The sequence below is a fragment of the Temnothorax americanus genome, unplaced genomic scaffold (assembly GCF_048541705.1).
Source record: "Temnothorax americanus isolate GAGA-0224 unplaced genomic scaffold, ASM4854170v1 Scaffold10, whole genome shotgun sequence".
NCBI classification, from domain to species: domain Eukaryota; kingdom Metazoa; phylum Arthropoda; class Insecta; order Hymenoptera; family Formicidae; genus Temnothorax; species Temnothorax americanus.
The window spans coordinates 4,086,687-4,111,832 of NW_027509231.1; the positions used below are offsets into that span (position 1 = coordinate 4,086,687).

At 40.8% G+C, this 25,146-nt stretch overlaps 1 protein-coding gene across 1 annotated transcript in view; it reads right to left on the reverse strand.

Annotated features, from left to right (window-relative positions):
- Nucleotides 1–17,673, reverse strand: part of LOC143901152 (uncharacterized) — a 61,066-nt gene extending 43,393 nt beyond the window's left edge. The window contains exon 1 of the mRNA XM_077413191.1: nt 17,478–17,673. The gene's annotated coding sequence lies outside the window, so the exon portion shown is untranslated. The remainder of the gene's footprint in view (nt 1–17,477) is intronic.
- Between the last annotated feature and the right edge of the window lie 7,473 nt (nt 17,674–25,146).

A 25,146-nucleotide genomic window follows, 5' to 3' on the forward strand; every position in this document is an offset into this window, starting at 1 on the left:
TTCGTCCAGACTTATAATTACCGACGCGTGAAAAAAAAAGCAGACGGGAAAAAAAAGGAATATGTGTCACGTCATCGACAAATCAAAGCGGAATCGCGATTAAAATTGTTAATTCGGCGATGCGGCTTAATTCGAATATCACGGCGATGCGCGTGCAGCCGCGTCGTTCAATCCGCATTTTTATCGGTCCCGCATGCAACTTTCGAGCTCTTGATCGGCTTTGCCTTTTCGCCCATATGCCCGAGCTCGCCTCGATTGTATCGAGATACACTATCAGAATCAGGGAAAAACAAGCACTTTGTCATAATTAACAGTTCAAAGCATTTGTTAAAAGACAATCGTTTTGCAGAGAGTATCGATCCGCAAAGGTCAACGTCCTCAATATCCTGGTCAGTTTCGGTATAGGCTCTCCGTCGTATACGTATACGTAACGCGTACGACGAAAACGTTATACCGAGCGAAATTTATGCACGCGATTCTCGGGAAAGGTTCATTAAAGATTCATTGACGGCGAAGTTACTGTCATAACCAATGCGACTTCCCAAGAAGCAAGCACGTGCGACAGTCGGGTGCATCGAGTGCAAGGGCGCACATGTGCACGTGCGCCGCGCCGGTTTACGAGTATAGGTAGACGAGCACGCGAGGAGAATCACCAACAGAGAGGCGTCGTCACTTTTTTATAAGCGACGCCAAGTTCGTCGTTTATGCTCGCCTCGTTCTCGTCATCGTTTTCTCGCGCGCCTTCCTATTTTTCAGCTCTTTTTTCCCTCTTCGAGACCGATTTAGAAACCTCGACGTGACAGAGTCTAAACGCGGCAATCGCGTTAGTCTTTCCGACTATATCATTTTAAAAAATCCGTTTTGTATACTGTCTCCATTCCGAAATTGAATCGAGAATGATCAAGTAATCAAATCAGTCAATTTAATGAGATTGAATTAACAACTTTCTAATCTGCGTTGTTTGCTGCAACACGGAAGAGCTGGCTAATTACGAGATAATATTACAAGGCGACGACAAGTGAGAGCGCGGAAGTAATTAATAAACCTCTCTAACGAGGTCGGACGTACGTAGCGGACGATAAGCACAGCGATGCAGAATGCCCGATAAAAATTGCTACAACGTTGCACGCGACAATGAGCGCAGCAGGCACGAGCTGAGTGCAGGGGCGGATGCAGAAAATATTATCTAAGCCGGGATTAAAAAACAAGTAAACAAGAAATAACCTGGCGCTGTCACGAGCGTCGCACATATCCTACACGCGTCACGCTCTTCTCTCGAGTCTCGACGAACGCGACCTTAGCCTCGCGAATCATGGAAAAAGGGGAGATTTTTTGCGAGACGTGTTGATGAATATACGATGAATATAATTCGCGAGTCCCTTATTCCTCTCCCGCGCGCGATTCCGCAGCATGCAGATATGCAAGCGCGAGATTTGCACACTTCGTCGCTCGTGCGCTTTTTTAACGCCTCAGTTCTCGTGTAACGTAAGAGCGATAAGACAAACGTCTTCGAGATTACACCGTCGCGACGTCTCGGTAAGCTGCTCCGCCTCGCGAGAAACGTTCAACACCTTAAAACATCGCGTAACGCGCGGGGTGCATGTCATGTGCAAGAATTATGTGTCCCAAGAGTTTTCCACATGCAGACACTGCTTTCCAGGTAATATTTGCAAATACAATTTCTCTACATCGTCGCAATTGCCCAGTGGGATATATTCGAATCAATAATCAATACAAAATTTAAAGCCAGAATCAATTTCGCTCTCAAATTAAAGTTGATCTTTTAATCCGTTGGTTCGTCCTTCTCATTCTCTGCATATATCGATTACAAAACATTGATATATTCCCTTGTACAAATTTGTATACCTTTGGAAACGAATTAATCTGACGCTGCTGGAAAATTGAAATCAAATTACGCGAAACGTGTGCGTGCTTTGCGCAATGTCATATGCGTAACATGATCCAAGCAAAGACACTCATGCGGTTCACTCTCTGGCAGACAGCCAGAATTATGCAATTTCGCAACTATACAGCGTGCGGCTGGTCCAATTAATGAGAGCGCAACGAATCTGCTTTAATTGCCAAAAGCTATAGGCACAACGACACGCGGTTCAGCAATTTTCATTTACTATAAATTTCACTATTTCTACAATAACAAATAGTTAAATTCAGGTACATTTTATCAAGTTAAATTGTTACGTAATTCCAACGTACCAGATGGCTCAATTTATATTGCGTTCCCAAAATATTCTTCTATATACCTAAATTTAATTTTTATAAATTTTCCGCATATATGCCACATGCCACACTGATTTATATATTTCTTGCGGAACACCGCGGGTTGTCTACCCAAGTTGTTCGACAAACACACTCGGGATCGCGACATAATTATGTTCGATCCGCGCGCATATACTGGCATATAGCTACCGGGATCACGTTACTATATTTTGGGGTGTTAGCTTTGGCATTACTTCTGTCAATATTAGCGTGTATCCCCTTTTGACGCGTCACGGGATTACGTTTCGATGCGTAAAGAGTAAAGACTCTTCGCAGGATGAGATAGCTGAAAATACTTGAATCTTCTCCAAATCAATGATCAACAACGACCAAAATTATAATTTAGAAAATTAATTTTAGAAGTACACATATTGTACAGTCCCTCTCCCTATATTCCTTTGCTACGGCTTTGTAATAATTTTCTTATAAAAATTAATAGAATTGATTACATATAATAATATGCCAATAGGTACCTATATTTTGAAAGTGTAACAGAAAACACATTTTAACAAAAGGATAAATATCGAGCGGATATTTTCTGTATGTATAGATATCTCGGTTTTTTTTTTCACTTCAAAGCACCGAACTTCCTTGCTCGATCCTTTCATAGAAGGTATTGATTCGCGCAGACGACAAGATAGCAGAGCACTTAGGTGTCTGCAATTTTGACATGTGGAATACGTGCGGGAAAGATGATTACACCCGACTCGAGGAAGAGGCTCGGAAGCGGATTGTAATCCAACTGCAGCGAACGAACGAATCTGTCGGGCGTCGCCAAGAAGGAAGCGACGGGAAAATGGAATTAAGAATTCCTCTTTGTGTTGCTTAACAAACTTCGTCAACTCGCGTACGATGTCTCGGCGTTAGCGGGCACGAAGTTGGGGCCCGAGTAGATTTACTCCCACAACGGCAAGATCCCCCGGAGCGGTTTTCCCCCAGGGGATCTCTCTTTCTCCTTTGCGAACACTTAAAAGCATTCCGCTCATTATATACCACGCGAATTTTCGAGGAGCAAGGTATATATATATATATGTAACGCAATGTGCAAGATAACGCACATGGTGCTTGTATATCGACGCGAGATTTAATCGCGTATTTGTCTCTCGCGCAAAAGTGTACGCGCGGAATACCTCGGAAAGAGCTGCGGCGATTAAACGTAAAAAATGGGGGTCGGAAGATACGAGGTGCGAAAAACATGGAGTTCCGCGCGGCGAGCTTGTAAGAATATTCCATACCGCTGCATCACGCCCGCAGATAAATGAATCTCACTTTGCTAACTTCCTCATCCCCCTCACGCATGGTAGATAACCTCGTCGGACTCGCATCCCCTACCGAAAGCTGGCTGTTTGTTACTCTGCCTTTCCGTATGGACCTGCTGCGAGTAGATTGCAGTAATCAACGTGAAGCCGGCTACATAATTCGTACTAACTCGACTATTTAGAGGAGCGTTGTAATGGGATTAAGCGCGAGTGTTTCAGCCGCAACCCTTTCGTATCTGCGAACGAACACTTGCCGTTTATCCGAGAATGTCGTCCTCGAAATCGATGGGGACGTAAGAGAGAATCCCCGACGAATAAATATTTCCCGGAATATTATTATTTCCGCTCCGTTCACAAGATGTCTCGCGCGAACTAGATGTAGATAATGAATTGTCTGCACGTAGGTACGATAAGTAACTGTAACGTAGATGAGACAAAAATAATACTGAAATTTTCTATGATTTGTGAAGGATACGCTCTGGAAAAGCTGAATGCAATTTAAATGTTCAAGAATCTAATTATAACGGGCTTTTAATGCAAGATATAAATCTTCTATAAATTCGTGATATTTTACGTCTGTTATTTCAGACGATTTTAAAATTATCATTATATATTTTCGTTTAAAATATCACATGTTTCTCGTTACGATTTTTATGCGAGCACCATTACTGCATTCTCGCAAAGAGATCTGTGAAGTTAAAACCTCGAAATGCAAGTTTTTGTAAAATTGATATGGTTTTTGATTGTCCAAAAATTAAAAATAAACAAAAGAGTTATTCAGACTTAGGTCCTCATGATGATATTCGTTCAACTTTTTGGTTTATTTTTAATTTCTTTGCAAGGTGGAAAAAACAATTATTTATGGTTAAATAATGAACTTATCAAATGCCATCAATTTTGTAAAAAATCGCATTTTAGTGTCAACTTCACAGACCTCTCGAGAAGACAAAACATCGCCGGGAATCGAAAAACGGTCTACCTGGGAAACCTCGCAATTTTCATAGCGCACAATGGCGGAAGAATTATCGCGAAAAGAGGCACCCTCCTGGCGTCGACCCTTTATTACCGAGTTCCTTTGTAGCGCACGAGACGAACGATGAGAGAAGACTCCGGGGAGGGCTCATTGTCGTGAGGACCCACGAATAATTTCGTCGGACGTCCTGGTGATCGAAAATTTTAAGGAGATACAATAATCTTCATTGACCCTACCTCTTTTAAAACGACGAGTTCGAAAGAATCGCGTCTCTTTCGCCATATGGAAACAAGTACCACTCGAGGGCAGACTCGGAAAAGCGAATAATCGTCTTCGTCGAGCTCGTCGGAGTGGCCTCGAGCTTGTTAACATGGCCTAATGTATGCGTTATGCATGCCTAATTCATCGGTTCGATAAGCAAGGATATAACGAGTGGCTCAGCGAACCTTTCGAGAGACAGTTCAGACAGTGTCAGACATTTCATTTAGCATCGTCCATTCACAATCGGTTTTTATTGATTTATTACTTCGTCGAAATTGTCGTATACAGTTTATTAACAGAAACGAGACAGCACAGACCCAGAAAAATAAAAGAAACAAATAAACATCTGTAACTATTAACATTAGAGATATCGCATAAAATCTGAATTTTAAATCAAGATTTTTTTGTAATATCAGAATCATCTAAGGAAAAAAAAATGTCGTTATCTCTGAAACTTAATTTCTCAATAAAAATCGGTTTTAAAACGATTAAGGCCCTTTCTAAAAATGTCTGGTGGTAAAGTCAGACTTATACACTTTTTACATTTATTTGTACATTAAAAATAAATAGCTTCACTGAAAACAAATGTAGTCGCAATTCCGGTTGAAGTCAGCGATTCCAAACGCGACGACTCGTCTGCCGGCGGCCAGGAATCGATGCGCGCGGTGTTCTCGTCCACAGGTTGTCGATTTAATTCGACGATGAACGCGTGAATGCGCGGTGCGTACAAACGGTATGCGAATGGCGTGGTCGATATTACACGTGTTCGCCAAACGCGTGTGTTATCGAACAGCGAACGGTTGTTGCGAGAGAAACGTGGCTTATTTTCGTCCGTTTAAATCCGGTCGAACGCCTCCGCGCGATGGCCAGTCCGCGACTTTCCAGCCGCACTGATCGTGCATTATCACACGCTATCGATCTTCTCCCCGCCGTCGCCCTCCCCCGTCCGGATAAATCGAGACGTCCACCCCGATTTAGAGAGGCCGACGACTCTCCGTCCAAACAAATACTCGACGCTCGCCTCATCTTTATATGTAACGAGAGCTCCTCGTCTTTGCTCACTTCTTTGACCTATGACCTCGTTGCATATATCATTTTCAGAAGTAAAAGAAAAGTTTGAATGCATAAATCGACTGTACTTTAGAAGTAAAGAATCGTATCTCGCATTATTATATTTAGAGAGAACAGAATTTAAAGTGTTAAAAAGAGGAATAATGCATTTTTTAGATTTAAAATAAAAGTAATAATTTGATTTATTGAATTTTTATTAAATTTAACTGACATGTTTAATGGTACAACTGTCAATAACGCTGTATCCGACCTGAGAAATTGAAGATACGATTCTTTACCTCTAAGAAGTCTATAAGGTATACAGAAATATAAATTGGATAAAAAGAGAGAAAAAAGAAAAGGAGAGAGTTCTTATTTTTTTTATCAAACGTCGAAGATTTACTGCAACTTGGCACGAATATTCAGAACGAAAGTCTGTCACAATTTTTTCGTCAAATTTTCGATTGCACAACTCACACATTTCCAGGACTCTTCGACAAACAGAATTTCTTGTAATTTCTTTCACACCTCTTGGTTTGCATAAAGTAAATTTAAATAAAAAATATGGAACGTCTAAGACCGCGATAAAGTTAAATCAAGCGGCCTACTTTTCTCTCGATCCAATCAATCTTTCGTGACAACGTATACACGCGGGAAAAGCGAGAAATCGTTCATCTTAATCCGACGAGCGTCGATCCGGAATCTAGTATAGTGTTTATCACGCCTGACTGTATCGTCGCCATTTAAGACAGCATTTATATATTCGGGCGTCGGAGCCCATCAGGCTGCTCCGTTATTGCGAAGTGACTTCTTCGCTTTATATTGTCCGCCGCCATACGAAAACGATGGCACGTCATTTAACATCTGACGCCCACGGGAGACGAAGTAAGATATTTGTCCGCGTTCGAGCGCGCGACGTCGGTTTCGGTAATAACGCTCGTATAGGGGGAGTTCCGAGAGGAGGGTACGCCGATAAAGGGGCGTCGATAAGGTTTTCCCTGGGAGAATGCACCCTCTACGTCGTGAAGGCATCCGGCCGCGAGGAAATTTGAAATACCACGTCGAGAGGGTCCCCACGAATCTGATATAATCGGATGAAAAATGCGCTCTCGAATAGAATCTCCGATAGAAGGAAGAATTATCTCTTCAATCCGTTAAAATAAAGGATCATGTTTTCCTATTTTATACAGAAAAATGACGAAATTTATTTATACGGAGATCCCCGGCCGGATATTTTAACGTATATACTTTTCTCACTTTGAGTTTTACAGCAGAGATCTAAAGTGTCATGAAAATTAATATATTCTCGTTATTAACGATGCAATTTTCTTTTTATTTAAAAGAGCTGTTTAAAGCAATGATCATCTGAGAACAAATAAATCGTGTGCTTATACCACAGCAATGAGGGAATAAGAAAGTTATATTCCATGCGAAACGGCGTGTGGTCAAGTCACCGTCTTGATATATCGCGTTGATAAAATTTCACGAGATAGCGAATTTCGCGAAATTGAATTCGTCGCGATGAGAAAAGTTGAACGAAATCCCAAGTTTTGAAGGAAGGAGACTTTTCTCTCTCGCCCTCCGGCGACACCGCGTTCGACTTTGACGATGATTCTCCCGTCGTCTATGCCCGAGAAGCGAGGGAAGGAGTAAATGATTTAGGGAGCAGCGTTCGTGACTTTTGGAGTTCATTACACGATGGAATGGAGCATGGACCATGCGATTGCTGGATTGTTCCGCGTGAACTGATCGCGACAATGTCATTAGAATTCCTATCGACCCATCCGGAGTCCGGAGAACCGGGAAGCGAATTTCATTTCTTGCTTCTGGCAAAATGCGAGAAACGAACTGTATATTCAAAAAAATAAAACTATCCCGGTACATATTTTTCAATTACATCACGTTGAAATAATTGACAATAATTACAATATGCTTGCTTTTTGCCACTATCGAAATTATAATTACTAATTAGAGTTTTCTCTATTATGTAAACTTTTCTTAAAATAGTTCAGATAAGAACAAGCTTGCAAAAATATGTCGAATGACATATAAAATATGTTAAATGATATAAATAATAATTCTTATCTTATGGCCGGAAATATCCAAAAAATATTTTCAATTATTAATGAATATTTAGAGAAAGAATAACGTACGTATAACAAAAATATGTTGGATAACAATTTTCGTCTTGTGACCAGAAATAATCAGAGGATACTTTCAATCGTTAATAAATACTCAGAAAAACAGCGACGTATGAGAAGAAGTCTTTCGAGGAATCTTAACGGTGCAAAATATAGGCAGTCGCAGCAGTTGAGATTGCGGCTATTGGCCAGTGAGAATGATCGAGCGACCGTCGTTCGGAGAATCGAATAAACCAATTCCTTTGATTGCAGCTGGCTATCACGCAAGTGTGTGCGGCGCGATTCCGACCGGCAGAATAGTTTATCAAAGCGCGAATGGACTTTCATTTGATCGACAGAATTCCGATTGAAAGATCAGAATTCAAAATATCTCTCATAAAGACTCAATCCGATCGTTGAACTATATACCTAAAGTCAATCGCAAATGTTTCGCGAACGTGCAGTACTTTGATTTACCGCTTCGATACGTTTCGCGAGAAAATTACATAAATATTCCCTTGCGACTTATTGTTCGCAATTGAACAAAATCGTTGGACGGTAGATTGGAAATTATTCGGTGAGAAAAACTTGTCAAGCAAGCCGACGAGCCCCGGTATTATCCTGCATACCGATTAGCATCGCTTATATTATCTCCGGAGCGCGTTAAGACCCATTAATAAGAATTAAGGGCGACGGGCGGGCGATTAAGGGTACGCGGGATCGACTCCGAAGGGATGCGTAGGCCATGGTACGCGGGGTCCGTTTTGTGTTTCGATACTTCTCGGTTTTCCCGGCAGCAACAGCAACAGCAGCGGCGGCGGCGGCCGCACCGGTAGCGCACGCTCGTGAATTTAAATGAAACATTAATCAGGATACGTCAGGGGAAATAGCAAGAGGCATGCCTCCCCTCCCTTACGGCCGAAATTTGTAGCGTCGCACCCTCCCTTTCGGGGACTAATTTAAATCAGCCACCCCGCTGCACCCGGCATTGTCGGGCGCAAAAACAATAGGACAATCCGCTTTTCGCTCGCTCGACACTCTCGTCGGCGGTCTGATTGTTACTGCAAATACTGGCAGGGCCCGCACGACAAATTGATAAGCGGCCTACACAATGGCGAGTCTTGTATAGCTTCGGCGATGGAAATTCTTTCGCGAGCGCTAAATAAAGAGTAATTGTCAGAATGAATGCGTCGTGCTTTGTCAAATGTAGATTCATTTATTCGACACGACTTGTGCGAGTCTGAAAAGAATTGTTTATAAAAGCTCTTGCAGAAAATAGACGATTTTTTACGTCAACTTTTGACAACATTTACATGTTTTCGAAATTAAGGTAACTTTTCACTACCACGCGCGACTTGTTTAAGAGAACGGATAAACGCCATTTTTTCAGAGTCTCATTTGTCGCGGGTTGGTTGAAACGCGCGCGCTGTGACGCAAATAAAATCGGGTCTCGGTGACGTGGAGTAAATTGCAGCCGGGCGATCGTTTGGAAGAGCGCAGTTGCAGCGGGACACGCTGCAACAAGAGCCTAATGATGACGCAGGGTGGATACGAGGTACGAGATGAGGAGAAAGCGCTTTACGATGAAATCCGATGCTCGATAATAATCGCGTCCGATCGGCGTCTTGGATGCACTTTCCTGCCGCGCGATCTCATAACAAAGCCTTACATTAGCATTGCTGCGTCCGCCGCGGACTCTCGTATATTCCAATTGACTCCCGTATTCCAATTGATATCAATCTGTCCGGGCGAGTGATTATCGATTGCGCTAATTGGTAATCTTCCGATGCATTCGTTCTCAATTATAGATAGTCAATAGAGATGCGGTATAGCTTTGCATAAAAGACTGCTGCGCCGCAAATGTCGATACCTTATATCTTTCAACCTAATAATTCTCAACATTTTTTCATCTATCATGTACTTGTTATTTATATGCGTTACATTGTATACGCATATTGCACGATTAAAATACAGTAATAAACATCAAGAGAGAAAAACAGCTAAAATATAAAAATATAAATATGATAAATATATAACATGTAAACTCGATATTTTGTTTAAAATTTGAATTTATATAACTCTTATCGTATTAAACGTAATTTAAGCGAAAGAAAAAATGCAGTAATTGCTAGACACAATAATTTGTTAAACTGTGAAAAATATTTTTGTTCGTCTTTCATAATCTTTTAACTAATATCTTTGCGTATATATATATATATATATATATATATATATCGCCTCAGGAGATTGATCCTCCATGCTAATTATAATATCGATCGCGTTAATGGGCGGACCGGCGAATCGAATAATCGGACATAATTGCATATATAATGATCGACGACTTATTACGATTCATTAAGTCTACCGCTGTCAGAGGCTTGCGTCCCCGTAAATTATGAGTCCGTGATGTTCGACAGAACTGATTCTCATGTATACGACGCGTTCTCGCCGGGCTATTAAGACGCATAATAAGTAGTCCATGGAATGATCCTTTCTATATAAGGCGACAGACTTCAAGGCAGCTCAATCAATCGTTCGACATGTCAGAAAAGAACAGTTTCCATATATTTAACGACATTTTATGCAAAAAGATACCTTGATCATGTAAAATATTCGCCTAATTTATTCTGATATTGGATCGTATGAGTGTACTTAAGAGGTAATATCACCTTGTGTTCACTATTATTTTCTGAATTTATTATAAAAAAAATGAAAAGATTGATTAATATTTGGGTTTTTACATGTAAAAGTACAAGTCTTAAGGTACATAAAAAAAAATTTTTTAGATTTTTAAAAACAAAATAGCAGCTCACAAAATAATTCTTTTTTTTCCCTGCCCGCTACAGGTCGCAATTTTGCACCTAGAACAACAAACCAAAAATTTTCTGAAAATATGGCCCAAAATGTAGTAAACATTGTAGGATTTTTTCGATAAATTAAAATTTGCCGATTCTATGGCTGATTTTCAAGCAATTTTTTCCAAAAGAAAAAAAAGAAAAAATTCAAATCGATGCCATTTTTTTTAAAATTAATTTATCAAAAAAATCCTACGATGTTCACTAGATTTTGGGCCATATTTTCAGAAAATTTTTGGTTTGTTGTTCTAGGTGCAAAATTGCGATCCGATCTGTAGCGGTACGGCAAAGAAAAAAAGGATTGTTTTGCGAGAGCTACCATTTTGTTTTTAAAAATCTAAAAAAAATTTTTTTATGGACCTTAAAACTTGGACTTTCACATGTAAAAACCCGAATATTAATAAATCTTTTCATTTTTTTATAATAAATTCAGAAAATAATAATGAACACAAGGTGATATTTTACCCCTTAAATGCATTTAAATTATTAATTTATTTCAAGTTCGTGTTAATGCAATATCTAGATGAACTCATTTCCATAACCGTGTAAGTCTATATAATGATCGATTTATAATATAGGTATCGTTAATAACAAATAAAAAAGTCATCTGCTGCATTTTATTACAATTCATTACACCTTCAGCTTTCTATTATCCCGCTTTTTGCGAGAATTTTTCCACTCTCTTTATTATGCGCCGGTTTTTTTCCATGTCTCTCTCTTCATAATTTCAACAATGTTATATCTTGAGAATAGAATGTTTCATTACAGGAATATCGCAGGCAGGATTTTTTGCGCCTTCGGAAAAATGCTACAAAAAGCATCATCGATGTGCCAGAAAAGAGGGAGAAGAAGGGGGAAAAAAAGATCGAGCCGTATCGCAATTGCACTACTGACGTTGCGCCGCAGCTATATTTTCTTACCGTGGAAAATCGAGAGAGAATGCCGCGGATATGAGAAATAAAATCGCCATGCGGATAAAACCGCGGGGAAAAAACGCGGCTGTGAAGGGGCACTGAAAAAATTCGGATATATATGAAAAATGCGGACACGAAAAGAAACACAACGGGACGTGTGCAGTCGCGGCCGGCTCTCGTAAGTTCTCACGATGTGCAAAAACTTCTCGCCGACATATTATGTCGTTTTCGCGTACGAAATTTCTCGTCAGAAGCGATTTTCCGGCCGGCGGAAAGTTCGCCGTGAGTGGTCGCGCTCGAGAATAGACGTGGAAAATGGGAGAAGTTTATACTCCTCGCGACACATTTTTAATTCGGCCTTATGAGAATGGGAAGACGAACTTCGAAACTTGTTATACGCAAGTTCGAAATTTTTATTTGACGTTACTTGGCAGGAGATACGTAACATTATAAAAATTCTATTTGCACGTGAAAGGATGACGTTTTACTATCGCGATCGTAAAACTTAACTTCTAAAAATTCTTATGTCGTTATTCGTTTATGACGCAAAGCTCATTGAATCTTCGAAAATTTTTTCCTTTTGAAGAAAGATCTATTTTAACTGCATAAAAGAGATTCGTGCGAGGTTATATGAGTGCAAAATATATACGGAATACTCGATGTGTGTGCAATGAAATTTTCTTCGGACAGAAATTACATCGCGCTCTTGAAGGCGCGGGAAGAAAAACGTTTTGCGAGAGGGCTGGGAGAGCCTGCGAATACAGGCGTAGACGGCGACACGCGTGTCGGACTGCCGCGTTAAGGAGAATCGCCGAGGGGTGGCTTTCCCATACGGATAAATCGCGACAGCTCAGCACCATGAAGAAGTGAGGAGAGGAAGAAACGAGAAAAGACAGAGAGACAGAGCAGGAAAGTCCGAGGGGACAAAGGATGAGGTCTTGAGACTCCGACATGATGCTCGCGCCGCGGTACTCGTGTCTCCTCGCCTTGTAGGAATTTCAGAGGACTTTCGTGTTGGCTCCTTGTTTTCTTCTTTTTGATCCTCTCCCGAAGCTGCCTCCCATTTCTCTCTCGCGGTATTCAATACAGTTACATGACGGGATTCTGGTTGAATTTGGGATCCAACCGTTGAGAATTGAGACGCAAGCATTTTTCTTTATGCCGAGATAAGAATAAATCTACGTAGTAACATTTAAGGAATAGCATTTTTTATTATCTTTAATTATATTCACCCTCTCAAATTCAAAGCTGTTAATCGACATCAGATCGCAAATAAATATGCTTGCTACAAAGAAAAATAGCGATATATTTTAGAGGCTCTATATTTCATTATGTTAAAAAAAGCAGTTATTTTGCTAAAATAATTAAAGAATCCGCAACTTATTTCGCGCGACATTATGATAAATTTATCTCCGCAGCTCCCAGTGTTTCGCTCCTCGTCCTCCGTCCAACCCTTGTCGCACGCATCCTTCCTACAAAATTATATTCGTTCCCACGAATTATTCGCCACTCCTGAAAATGCCCTTTTCCATCCCTTTGTAAAAGCCTCGCTCTCTCGCGCCAATTGTCTGGGAAATTCAAGCCAGTACCACGTTCTCCTAATAGCAACGAGATCTGCTTCGTCGGTGAAACGGTCTAGATAAGAAGGAACGAAGCGTTCTGGCTGGTAACGGACGCGTAAGATTTGTTTTTATCTTGCGCGCCGGGAAAACGTCGAGTAAGGTTTCCGACCGGGGGAGAAAAATTGCGCTGTTCCGTGCCGGATAATCGCGAGGATCGCGATGGGATATGTTGCTCCTGGAAGACGACAACCTTCCCGGAACTATGTGAGAAGGGTCAGGTGTGTGTGCCATCGCACCTTCCTTTACGAACAAACGGCGGAAGCAAGCTTGCTTTAAAGAAATAAACTCGGATCCGAAATAAAATACCGCACTTCAAGAATAAAGGGTAAATTTTTGCGCCATTAGTCTGAATTTCGTATCGAAAAGATACCTTTTCGAGATAGACACTCCGGATTATATTTTCCTCCTCGGAGTTATTTAGGTTTATTAGGAAATTGTAGATATTTTCCAAACAAAATTTCTATTAACGTAATTATAAGAATTCTCTAAATAATTGCCTGTATATATGCTTTAATGCAAAAATTAATTTCTCAAGTTATTCCCGCGCGATGTATGGTTATTTGTCATATAAAGAAAAATATAATGCCGATTCTCAAACCATTCTCCGAAAATACTTTATCGCGCTTATCGCGGTGCAAGAAAATTATAAATATCTATAATCCATCAGTTAATAAAGATATCAATATCTCTGATAAAACGACTGCAAATAGACTATTAGAAATATCCACATCAAGTTTCATCCGCGAACTTTCCCTTGTCGAGAGTTTCCGGGAGCAGACAATCACGTACCCTTTATGGTCACTGAACGACTCGTGGCCCCTTCCGTGAGCCCTCCCTCACCCTAAGGAGGAGTCTCCGCGAACGCAGTCTCCGCGGCGATCTCCCAGGATAACCTCCCACCCACTCGATCCTGAGCCGAAGCTCTCGACCGCACCCGCGGGATGTATTCTTCTTTCCTCGTTAGGAGATTCTCTTCGCGGGATTAAATCCTAAAGAGTCTTTAATTAGATACGTAAGAGAAAAAAAGAAATTAATGAAAATTTGACGATGACGAGGCGAATGTCGAGCTCTTGCAAGAATCGACGGTGAACGAAATATATACACCGTAAAATATTTTATTATTTAGTATTGCGCGAGATTTAGTTTATTCGAAAATTTTGCTTCGGAATACCGATGCAGAATAATGAAAAGCAACGACCGCAATAGTCATCACCGTTATCGTTAATAGCGTCACCGAATCGCGCCGACAATATTTAAAAGGGCGCGAATGTGGATGCGCACTATCAGCCCTTCCGTCGCAGTCGCACTGCACCGTACTGCAGTGCGGTGCCGTGCCGTAACTCACGCGTATATATTCTGCTCTTAAAGGTAGACAGTGAAAGTTAAAGTTAGGGTAGACGATTGAAACGGCTGCGCTGTGCAGCCACCCTTTTTAAATAAACGACACACGACACATCGGCGCTCTTGTTTCTCTCCCGGTGCCGCTCGACCCTAAGCCGAGAGAATAAAAACTTGCTTCAATCATATCGCGTCGAAGACACAGCACCGGGATATTTCGCGTACTCGAGTCGGATCATTAAGCTCGAAAATTGCGGCGCTCCGCCCGTGGGCGTTGTCGAATTATGACGCTTCGAAGTTCGGGAAGTTCCGCGGGCACATACACTCGCGCCAGTCGTGGGAACGAACCTTCGTTAGGGTTCGCCACACCGCTTCTCAGGTCAGGGTCACGTGATTGTGTTAACTGCAATTTGGGGCATACTCTCAGCCCCCGTATTAGTTTGCGTTACGAATATAGTGCAATACATGCGTATAATATATCAACAAATAAATAAGCTGCGCATGTTCAATTAATGTTTAATTAAGATAATATTTCTCTGATATTCTTTTGAAAATAATAACGAAAAAACGCTAGAAGCATCTTTAGGGAGCATAATTATAGCTATAATGATTAGAATAGTAAAGCAGTGAATATAAATTATATTCTAGTGCCAAATAAAATTACTTGAATTTCGCCGGTTTTCACCTAATTCTAAAATATATGCGTGACATTTTATCTCCTTCTCTCTCTCCAGTTCTTTTCTAATCTAAGTAAATTAGACAGACAAGATATCCAAAAATTTTTTAAACGGTTCTCTTCATATACGTGCGAAAGCTTCGCTTACAGAGCGTTCGTTCCCTTATTTGATTTTCTTTCTCTCTCAAGAGTTTAATTGTTATTCCGTGTAATTTCAAACGCGCGCTGGTCTCACCGATGAACATCCAAGGATTGAATAACGAAATGGCTCAGGCAATCGTATTACGGTTATATAAATTCTCTCGAACCGCGGGCATGACGAAGAAGCGAGCTTTCTAGCGGGCTATCATGATCGCCGGAAGTGCGACGTAAAGGGAACGTATGGGAACGTAAGACTTTATACGCACGGTATACCGCTACGCGCGTTTCCGCCGTGAGGATTCGTCGCGATTTAATTTTTACCGTCGCCGCCGCGGAAAATCGCGGCACACACGTACACGCAGTCTCTCCATTTCTGGCGCCTACGGAGATTCATTCATCGCGCGCGGCCCGGCGGCTTATTATTCTCTCGTCGGGCTCTTTTCCGCGCGAGGTCACGAGCCACGTAATAGCCGCGAGGAGGAGCGCCTCTTTTAGAAATTGCCGGGAGAAATTCGCGGAGAAATTGCGAGGAGCTCGATGCGCCGACCTTTCCCGGGCACTTTGAATCATATCGACGAAAGGAATCTCTTGGCGCGAATTACGGTCGATCACATCGTATACGAGCGAGATATATTTTTGTGGAGAGAGTAGACGAATAGTTCTCCAGATTAGTGGCGATAATTCATGCACACGTAATACGTAACAACGACGCAAATATAGCGAGTGAAATATTCAGCGGATAATATTTTCATATCGACGACGATAATAGCAAACTATTGTATATTTGGGAATCAATTTTATCGTTTATATGCTAATAATACCTTATGATTAGAATAACAAAATTTTGATGGGCAAAATATGTGTCGTTGCATTCTATTATTAAATAAAAATTAGGAATATAACTAAAATAGAAAAACGTTGTAAAATAGAAAAACAAAATAAATCAATATTTTTGCCCAATCGGTTGAGATATGCTGAAGCTAAAGTCGTTGAAAAGCCGTAATCAATACGGCATAATACGTTATGCATTGTACAAAGTGTGAGAGATAATTTCACATTTCAAAATGGCAGTTGGTCTTGCAAGACAATGCAAGATTGACATAAAAGATTAAATTTATTATTCCATGAATGTCAAATTGACTTTTTACTTAACTTCAGCGAAATATTGGAATATTAATTCTTCCTGTTGCAATTCTTATCGCGCGTCGAGTTTTCTATTTTATAGACTTTCTCTTTTATATAGTCTTTCAATAGATAAAAATTGAACCGTTAATTATCTAAACTTATTTTATATGTTTAGATAATTAACTCTCTGTCATAACTACTTAATGAAACATTTATAAACCTTACAACATTTATTTTCATAGAAAACATGCTGGTTTTTAGTTCATTAATTCGATGTAATAAAATCTTACAGAGTATCCTGTATAATTTTGTAAACTTTCCTGCTCCACGTAAGATATGCGGCTCGAAACGAGATGTCCAGTGTGAAACGGTACGTCAAGATAATAACGCATTGAAGCGAAAAACATCGGAAAAGGAAAAGACTCGTGACGTAAAGAACGCAAGGATGATCAAATATGAAAAATCTCTCATACATCCTTAAGCTTATCGTTAGATTTAAATCTTTCAATGCCTGCTCTCCAATTTCCGTCTTATCTTTCACGTATATTATCATTCGGAGCATCCGACGTTTCGGAGCCATATCCGAGAAAAATAGATCGTGACTTCTAAACTTTGCGGTTCAATAAAATCCGGTTCGAATCCTTCGACAGGCCAAATATTTGAACAATTCCAATTTCCACTCGTGCGTTTGTCGAAACGCCCGCGATTCTAATATTACAAATGTGCTCCAGATCGCGATCCGTCGCGGATTCGAAGACAGCTTCTCACCGCGGAGAGCTACATCGCGCGACGCATTACGCACACCCTCCGTCGTAGCGCGCACCCCTTCGAGCCCCCGTCAACCCTCTCCCGCCACGGAATCGTACCTTTTTCTCCATCGAACGTCATCCCCCATCGGTTTCGGCGTGCTGCGTTGCTACCACCCGGCGAATTCACAATTTTTCTAACTGTTCACAAATTTAATTACTCGCACTCGATCCTTACGCACTATCTCTAGTCGCGAGCGAGCGGCGAGCAGAAATATAAACAGACCGAGCTACCACCGAACGCGACGGTAGCTCAACGGAGACTGAGCACTGCTGCCGGCTTAGCCGGCTACCGAGAGGAGAACAGTGGGAGGTCGGCAGGGCCGTAGGAAAAGGGTGCCTCGACTCGGATGTATACGTGCGATGCCCCCCGAAGGGGTATCGATATCGAGGGAATATGTCCTACCTGCGAATTACCGGATTTTTATAGAACGCACGGGAGAACTAAACGTTCTCTCCAATGGGAGTCACGTGCACCGAATGGGGTAGAATTCCACGGGAAGTCCGCATCATTTGTGTTTTCCTGTATATAGACGGCGTTTGGGAAATTTCCGGCACAAGGATAGAACAAAATATTTGTTGTATTTTCAGGGTATTAATCCACTCGGAAAATTGCGAGATAAAGAAAAATGCGAATATTACGGAGTAAAATATTTAACGAAATTCAAATTAAAGCAAAGAATGATTACAAAAATTAAGATTGCACTTTTACCAAGTGCACATTTTTAGATTAGCTCGATAACGTCTTTGACAATTTTTCATTAAAGTCACAATTAAAGTCACAATTTTCCATTAAAGCTTTTGCAATTTAATGTCCTAATGGAATTTTCTCTTATTAGTCCTTATGTTTCGTTGCTTATTAACGCAGCTTTGCATGTGCAAAGCGACTTTTCGTGTATTTTCCTTTCTGACGTTTGAATTAAAACACGCGGCTTTGCACATCTATAAAAAGTCTTCTCTAACCCTTCTTTCTTATCTATGTAAAGGGTTCAAATTATACTAAAGAAGAATTTTCTAAATATTTTTTTAAGATTCGAAATAATATATACCTAAAATATCTTTTTGGTAATTTATTTCGAGCCTCAAAACAAATATTATATAGATTTCGATGATTGAAATCGACAACTGCAGGAAACCCGCGCACGTTAATAAATGGTTATTCATATACGCCACTCGAAACCTATATACACCCCTTTTATACGACGTTCCTCGATTGCAACGATACATGCAACAAATCCTGCATCGCCCACGCAATTTCACGCGGTCACGTCATCGTCGTTTGTCCGTCCGTCCGTTCGGACGACGCGTGTGCGTAATCGCCGTCGAGTCCGAAAAGGAGAAAAAAAGCTGCACCATAAAATCCGCACGCCCTTGTTCCTGCGCGCGATGTCACTCATTCGGTTGAAGGGATCACCCGGCGAGTCTCCCCTCGCGTATCGCCCTTCTTCGGAGGGTGCAGGCGTTTCTGCGCTCACTCCCGTCCTGCACCCGATTAGCATACGGTTGGCCGGCTTGCGTTGGTTGGCGATGTCTCGATGAAGCAGAAAATCGAGGCTCCAAGTGACGGGCCACGTACAGAGCGAGCTCGCTCACGTGGCTTAAAAAACATTGCGCAAAAGAGCAAATGACGATGGCACGAGAGATCTCGTGTGTTTATAAATAGCAAGGATTATTTCAACGACCGCTGCGTTTTGGATTATAATTATGTTAAGTTCACATTTATACAATTATATATATTATTTTATTTATTATTCCTGTTCACTTTAGAACTGTGTCGTTCTTGTTATTGTACAACTCCGCGACGTTTTCAGATCGTAAAATAATTATTAAGTGCATGAAAGATTATTGTCGCCAAAATTCAGACTCTTAATTAAATTCTTCATTAAACGTGCCATTTATTGAGCTTTCCTACACATTTTCGATTATTGATCTAATTATCAGATCTGATGCGTGTGCATGCATTTCCATCGCGCGAGGATATATTATGATCAAAACGCAGTGCCCCTGGAATTCCTGTGTCTAGCGCATTAATTAGATTCATTGTTATGCTACGGTAATTCACGTATTCATTCGACCGTTCAATATGCGATAATATATAATATTACCGTATAACTTGATGTTTTTGGAGCATTACAAAAAGAGAATATATATATCTGGATTTCCTTTTCCTTCTCGCTTTTTTTTTTACATAAAAATCTCTAATATGTATTAGATCTGTATAGCTATTGATATTAACTATGATTTATGAGTTACACACACAATATATATATACAATTCCAATTCCACTGCAAAATACATCTTCATAATTAAATGTTCAACCGCGGAGTGATAAATTAATAAGACAATAATTGACACTTTGACGTGACAAGAGAAATCACGGCAGATATGAATATATCTTTTGCCCTTCGCCTATATCCCGTAGAAAATAGAGATAAAGCGCATCTACCTTGGCAGTTCGTGCGCCAGCTATGCCACTCCTGAAATTGATCGTGATTGATCGGCCATTAATTTTTTATCTAATAACGAAGAGTGGCGCGGCCGATAATGGACTCGGGCTAGTTAAAGCGCGCGCGGCGCTTATCGAAGTTTCGCTAAAGCGATTACGCTCTCGCCAGAAATTCGATGTAATGTTATCGAGTTTCGTTAAAATTCACTTATACGGAAAAATGATTAAGCTTTTATGCGCGAGTCTGTATCTAAATTTGTCTTGTCTGAAAATTACATTTCGGCTCGGTGTTATTTACTACCTAAAATTGAGTTAAACGAGAGTCAACAAAAGTTTTAATGGCATCTAATGTTAATACGAAATTCCATTAAAGACGTTATAGTCGATAAATCATTTGTGTTTGTAATTATTTAAACATTGGTTGATCTACTTTCAAAATCTGTATTAAAAAAAAACATACTGTTAAATTCGTATCAAATTATATTCAATTTGGGTTATTTTTAACCATTTATTGTTGCTTCTACTCAATACGTCGTTAATTTATCCAAAACAATATTAATTTAACTAAAAACTAAACCAGTGGATTTTGTTAAAATAATACTGTTTTGTGTTAAAATAAACAAATTTCGACACACAGTAAATTTTATTCTTTAATATTTAACGGTGCATTTTTTTTATAATAGTAATACAAATTTACAACAGTGCATATAATTGTTTTCAGCATGCAACAAATACGAAATGACTTCGACACAAAAGACACTTAATTATTTAGACGGAACTACGTCGATCAAACTTCTATTGCCCCACTTTGTGTTTATCAATGCGTGCGTAACGGTGAGTTCGTATAACAATGGCGTTACGTGAGCTACTGGCTATCCTCAATATCCAGTTCGAATTTATTTCGCCACACGCGCTATTATTCAGCCCGCTTTCTCTGACGGCCTGCACTTGTCCGTATAAAATCCTACTTTTCAGCATAAAAAAAAAAAAAAAAAAAATCCACCGCCATCAAACGACTTTTACGAGAGTCGTAAAGCTATACGAGTGTAACGCCGGAGGGCTGCGTATACGTATATAGAGGTACCTAGTTCGCGTTTATTGTGTCCTGAAAAGGATCGGAGGCTAGTCGAAGTAAAAAGAATAATCCAATATAAGACGAACTAACGAAAACTCGCACTTGCGACGCATATTCGGAGGACGATTCTCGTTTTATGTAGAGGGATAAACGTCCAAAAGGTATATCTGATGTAGTCGTCACAGAAATTCTATACCCTAGAGCTTATGCCTTTTACCGTGATACGATACTTTTATGGAAAAACGCGTATCGCATATCCCTCTTTACCTGATGGAGAAATAGCTATGGTATTTCTGGAGTTAAACTCCAGTGACGCACACTCGAAGATCGGCAGCCGTAAATCAAACCAGAGGCCGCGGATTTCGGCAACGCGCGAGTTATTCGGCTGGGCGAACGAGAATATGTATCCGTGGACGTCGTAAAATTGATATTTATCCTGGCTGGCATCCAGCGCGCGGAAGCTGCGCCAGCTTTTCCGCGGATAAATGCCGCGGCGCGGCGTAATTATTTCGTTCCGGAAGCCGCAGACGCCGGTCCGGTTTTTCCGACCGGGCGGGGGGGGGGCGGGGGGTTTGCCCGCGTTTCTTTTCAGTCGCGGATTAAAAGCAGGCGTGTGTGCACACACGAGGTCGACGGGAAAATTGACTCGCTCGTCGAAAGTCAGAAATATCTTGAATGGCAAGACATTCTCGCGATCGATTACTTTTGCCGCTTGACATACGGAGTATAATGTCGGATAGAAAAATATAGGCGCGGTAACAAGGTAAAATACGCACGGAAAAAGCCTTCGAGCTATATATATTGAGCCAAGTTTTTTTTGTACTTTAGTATACTTATAGATATAGCGAACAGGTTTTCTCACAGTTTTCTCACAGTCGTAATCAATATTGGGTTTAATGTAGCTTGGTAAGTTTGATTTATTTTAAAGATCATATTTTTGTCCCAGTTTATGTTAAAGTATTTAAATTATAGCCGCACAAAATACTATATAAGATATTTTGAAAATGATTTAAAAGGCAGAGAGTTAAAAAGCTGAATCATCGCGGAAATGTCAAAACAAATTAGACGTCAACACAAATATCTTTCTTGTTCCTAGCAACGCGACGCGACGTTCCGTTGCCGTTGTCGTTATTAAAGAATGCGATTTATATACGAGCGACCTCTCCTTCGGAGTCACGTACGTTCGCTCTTGGCTATATTCCGGGATTATCGGATGTCATCGGGAGTCGATATCGCCGCGTAAGCTTTACTTCCGTAAAGTGCACGCGGTAATCCCGACGTGCCGCCGGACGTTATCGGTCGACTCCAACGATAACGGAATAATCTGACCTAGGCGGATTTTCCCCGAGCGGAAAATTCCTGGAGAATTGGCGCAACACACGCGACGTATATTACACCGTGTACGAGATGTCGATAACCGCGAGCCGGCGATTTCACCGAAGTCGACAGCGTAACGCGAATATAGCCTGAACAGACCTAATTCCCCGATTTGTGGACGGTTCGTCGATCTCCGTCCGCGAAATTTTGCGTTATGCAAATTCACTCGTGATGGAAAATCGCGTTGGCGTATTGGACGTATGTATTAAATATTAAATGACGAATAAGGTTAATTGCAAATTCTCTGCTCGTACGTGCATACCATTATGCTGCCATGGAAAATAAATATTTAGTCTAAATAAATAATTCAGTCAGATACATATTATTAAGAGATTACGATTGATATTGATATTAATTAAACAAGTATATCATGCATAAATACAGATCTAGAAAATTATCTTTGTATTTATCTTTGGATAAAAAATTATGTAAATAATTAAGTAAAATATAATAATTTAAATTTCAATTAAATTATTACATTTTAAGCAAGAATGCAACATTGCATATTACTTTAGGATTGATATAAAGCGGAAAGTGCACGTTCTCGCAAATGATATATCGACGACGCTTTCTCGCGAATTATCCGTGAATAGATTCGGTCAGTGTGTAACCGTGAAAGATGCAGAAACCGGAAATAACTGGTATCACCTAAAGCATTATGATGTCGACAGGCACACCCACGACGCGCGATTTCGAAGCGAAACAGAAAGGGAAAAAAGAACGATTGTTCGCAGGTTATACTCCGCGCGAAGAGATTTTAATGACGTCGTAATTCAGCAAGTTCCGTAATGCCACCCAAAATTCTCGGTTTCATATAGCCGGTCGTCCCCCAGAAAAAATTATACACTGCAGGAAGTTCCGACATTCCTTGAATTTCAGAGGAAGAAACCGCATCTCTCCGTTACTTTACGAGTAATCGAAGACATTTGTTCACTCAAAATAAAAAATAATTGAATTTATATACAGAGTATACATATTTAATACGTATTTTCTACAACCAACGCGTTATTAATTTTATTATATAAGTCGTAAAATTATTTTTTATAAATATATAGCCTTGACCCCAAGAAACCTGTATTCTAACTTCTTTGATTATTAAATTTTTAAATATCACTTTGTTTTCATATTGTACCGATACAACAGTTATGAAGCACTTCAAACGGAACACTAAACTCTGAACGACGAGCAGCTTTCTGAATATTTTATCGAGAAACTACCGGCGGGGAGCGATAAAATATTAAGATCGACTTCCGATGTTCAGGACGAGCGGCATGGGTAACGGTAACTGGAGCAGGATTTCCGCAGAGAAAGAAAAATCAGAATGATGGCAGAAAGACCCGTCTTTCTTGTTTACGTTTGCATACGTTATATTTTCCCAATTAAGGAATAGAGATATAAAAAAGATTTTTGCTATCCAGTTCTATGTATTATGTACATCTATATATTAAATATGTATAAATAGATGTGTGTGTGTGTGTGTGTGTGTGTGTGTGTGTGTGTGTGTGTGTGTGTGTGTGTGTGTGTGTGTGTGTGTGTGTGTGTGTGTGTGTGTGTGTGTGTGTGTGTGTGTGTGTGTGTGTGTGTGTGTGTGTGTGTGTGTGTGTGTGTGTGTGTGTGTGTGTGTGTGTGTGTGTGTGTGTGTGTGTGTGTGTGTGTGTAGTTTTTATGTTTCTAATTTCCTTATTATTTTCCGATTAGAGTCCTGCTTCAACTTTTCCTCAAATGTTTATTAATTGCACTATCGCTCACAAAAAACGTATACGTATGAATGTGTATAATGTGTAAATGTATGTGAGTGTCCGTAGCATATTGAGGGGTCTGTTGGTTCGCTAATCCCAAAATGACGGTGCGGATCAGTCATCCCTGCAGAAAGTGCACAAGCATGCGTTACTGAACCCATTAAAATACCAAGATGCACTTTTACAACGCAAGAATTCAGGCTTTCCGCGGATATTGCATTATTTCTTTTTCTTTTTCTTTCATATGGCTTACGCGGTCGAGAGCCATAATAGGCCTAAAGCCTGTTTTTGCTTTGTTATGTTTCTTTCGATGTTACGTCCAGCATTCCCTCCATCTTTTGGGTAGTTTACCTTGTGCTCATTTTCCGCATTTTACTAGTTCACTGTCTTCTATCCTGTCCACGTGCTTGTTCCAATATTATTCCTTCATTGTTGAACCCACTTTGTTATCGTAATAGACAGGACGTGATAAAATGGGTTCGACATTACATCATTTAATCGTGTTAATTAGATAAACGTAATTGATCGTTTGCTGTTTCAAGCATATACGTAAAGTACTTAGGGAGGCATAACAACCGCTACATCTTCGCTTCAGCAGAGCGAGTTTAAAAAAAAGAGAGATCGTATCGCTATGGAGGGACGCGTCGGATGCACTTCGACGATGCACCGATCCGCCAACGAGAGGAGAGATGCAACACCGGTGTAATAATCGCCGTGGTCGCGCTCTCGGTCGAGAGAGTATATCGTGTCGTGGCGCGACGACGGCGACAGCGAATTTCACGGTCAATCGGGCCGCTTTCCTTCCACAGCTCGCTGGCAGTCTCTCCTCTCGATTTCGGACGCACGTGTAAACGCGCGTACGCGCGACGCGCGCGCTGCACGGAACAATATGTGATATTCATTTCACGGCTCGTTAGCGAAAACCGCCGCGCCGTGCGCGCTTCGCCGAGCGTGCCCGGAATAGGGAGAGCGCAAAAAAATGCCGTCTTCACCAAGAGCTTTCCGTGCCTCCTACGAGCATGCGTCTCTCGTCGCAAAAGCGGGGCTACACCTCGGATCGCGTCGCGTAGACCGATTTGCACACCCTATACT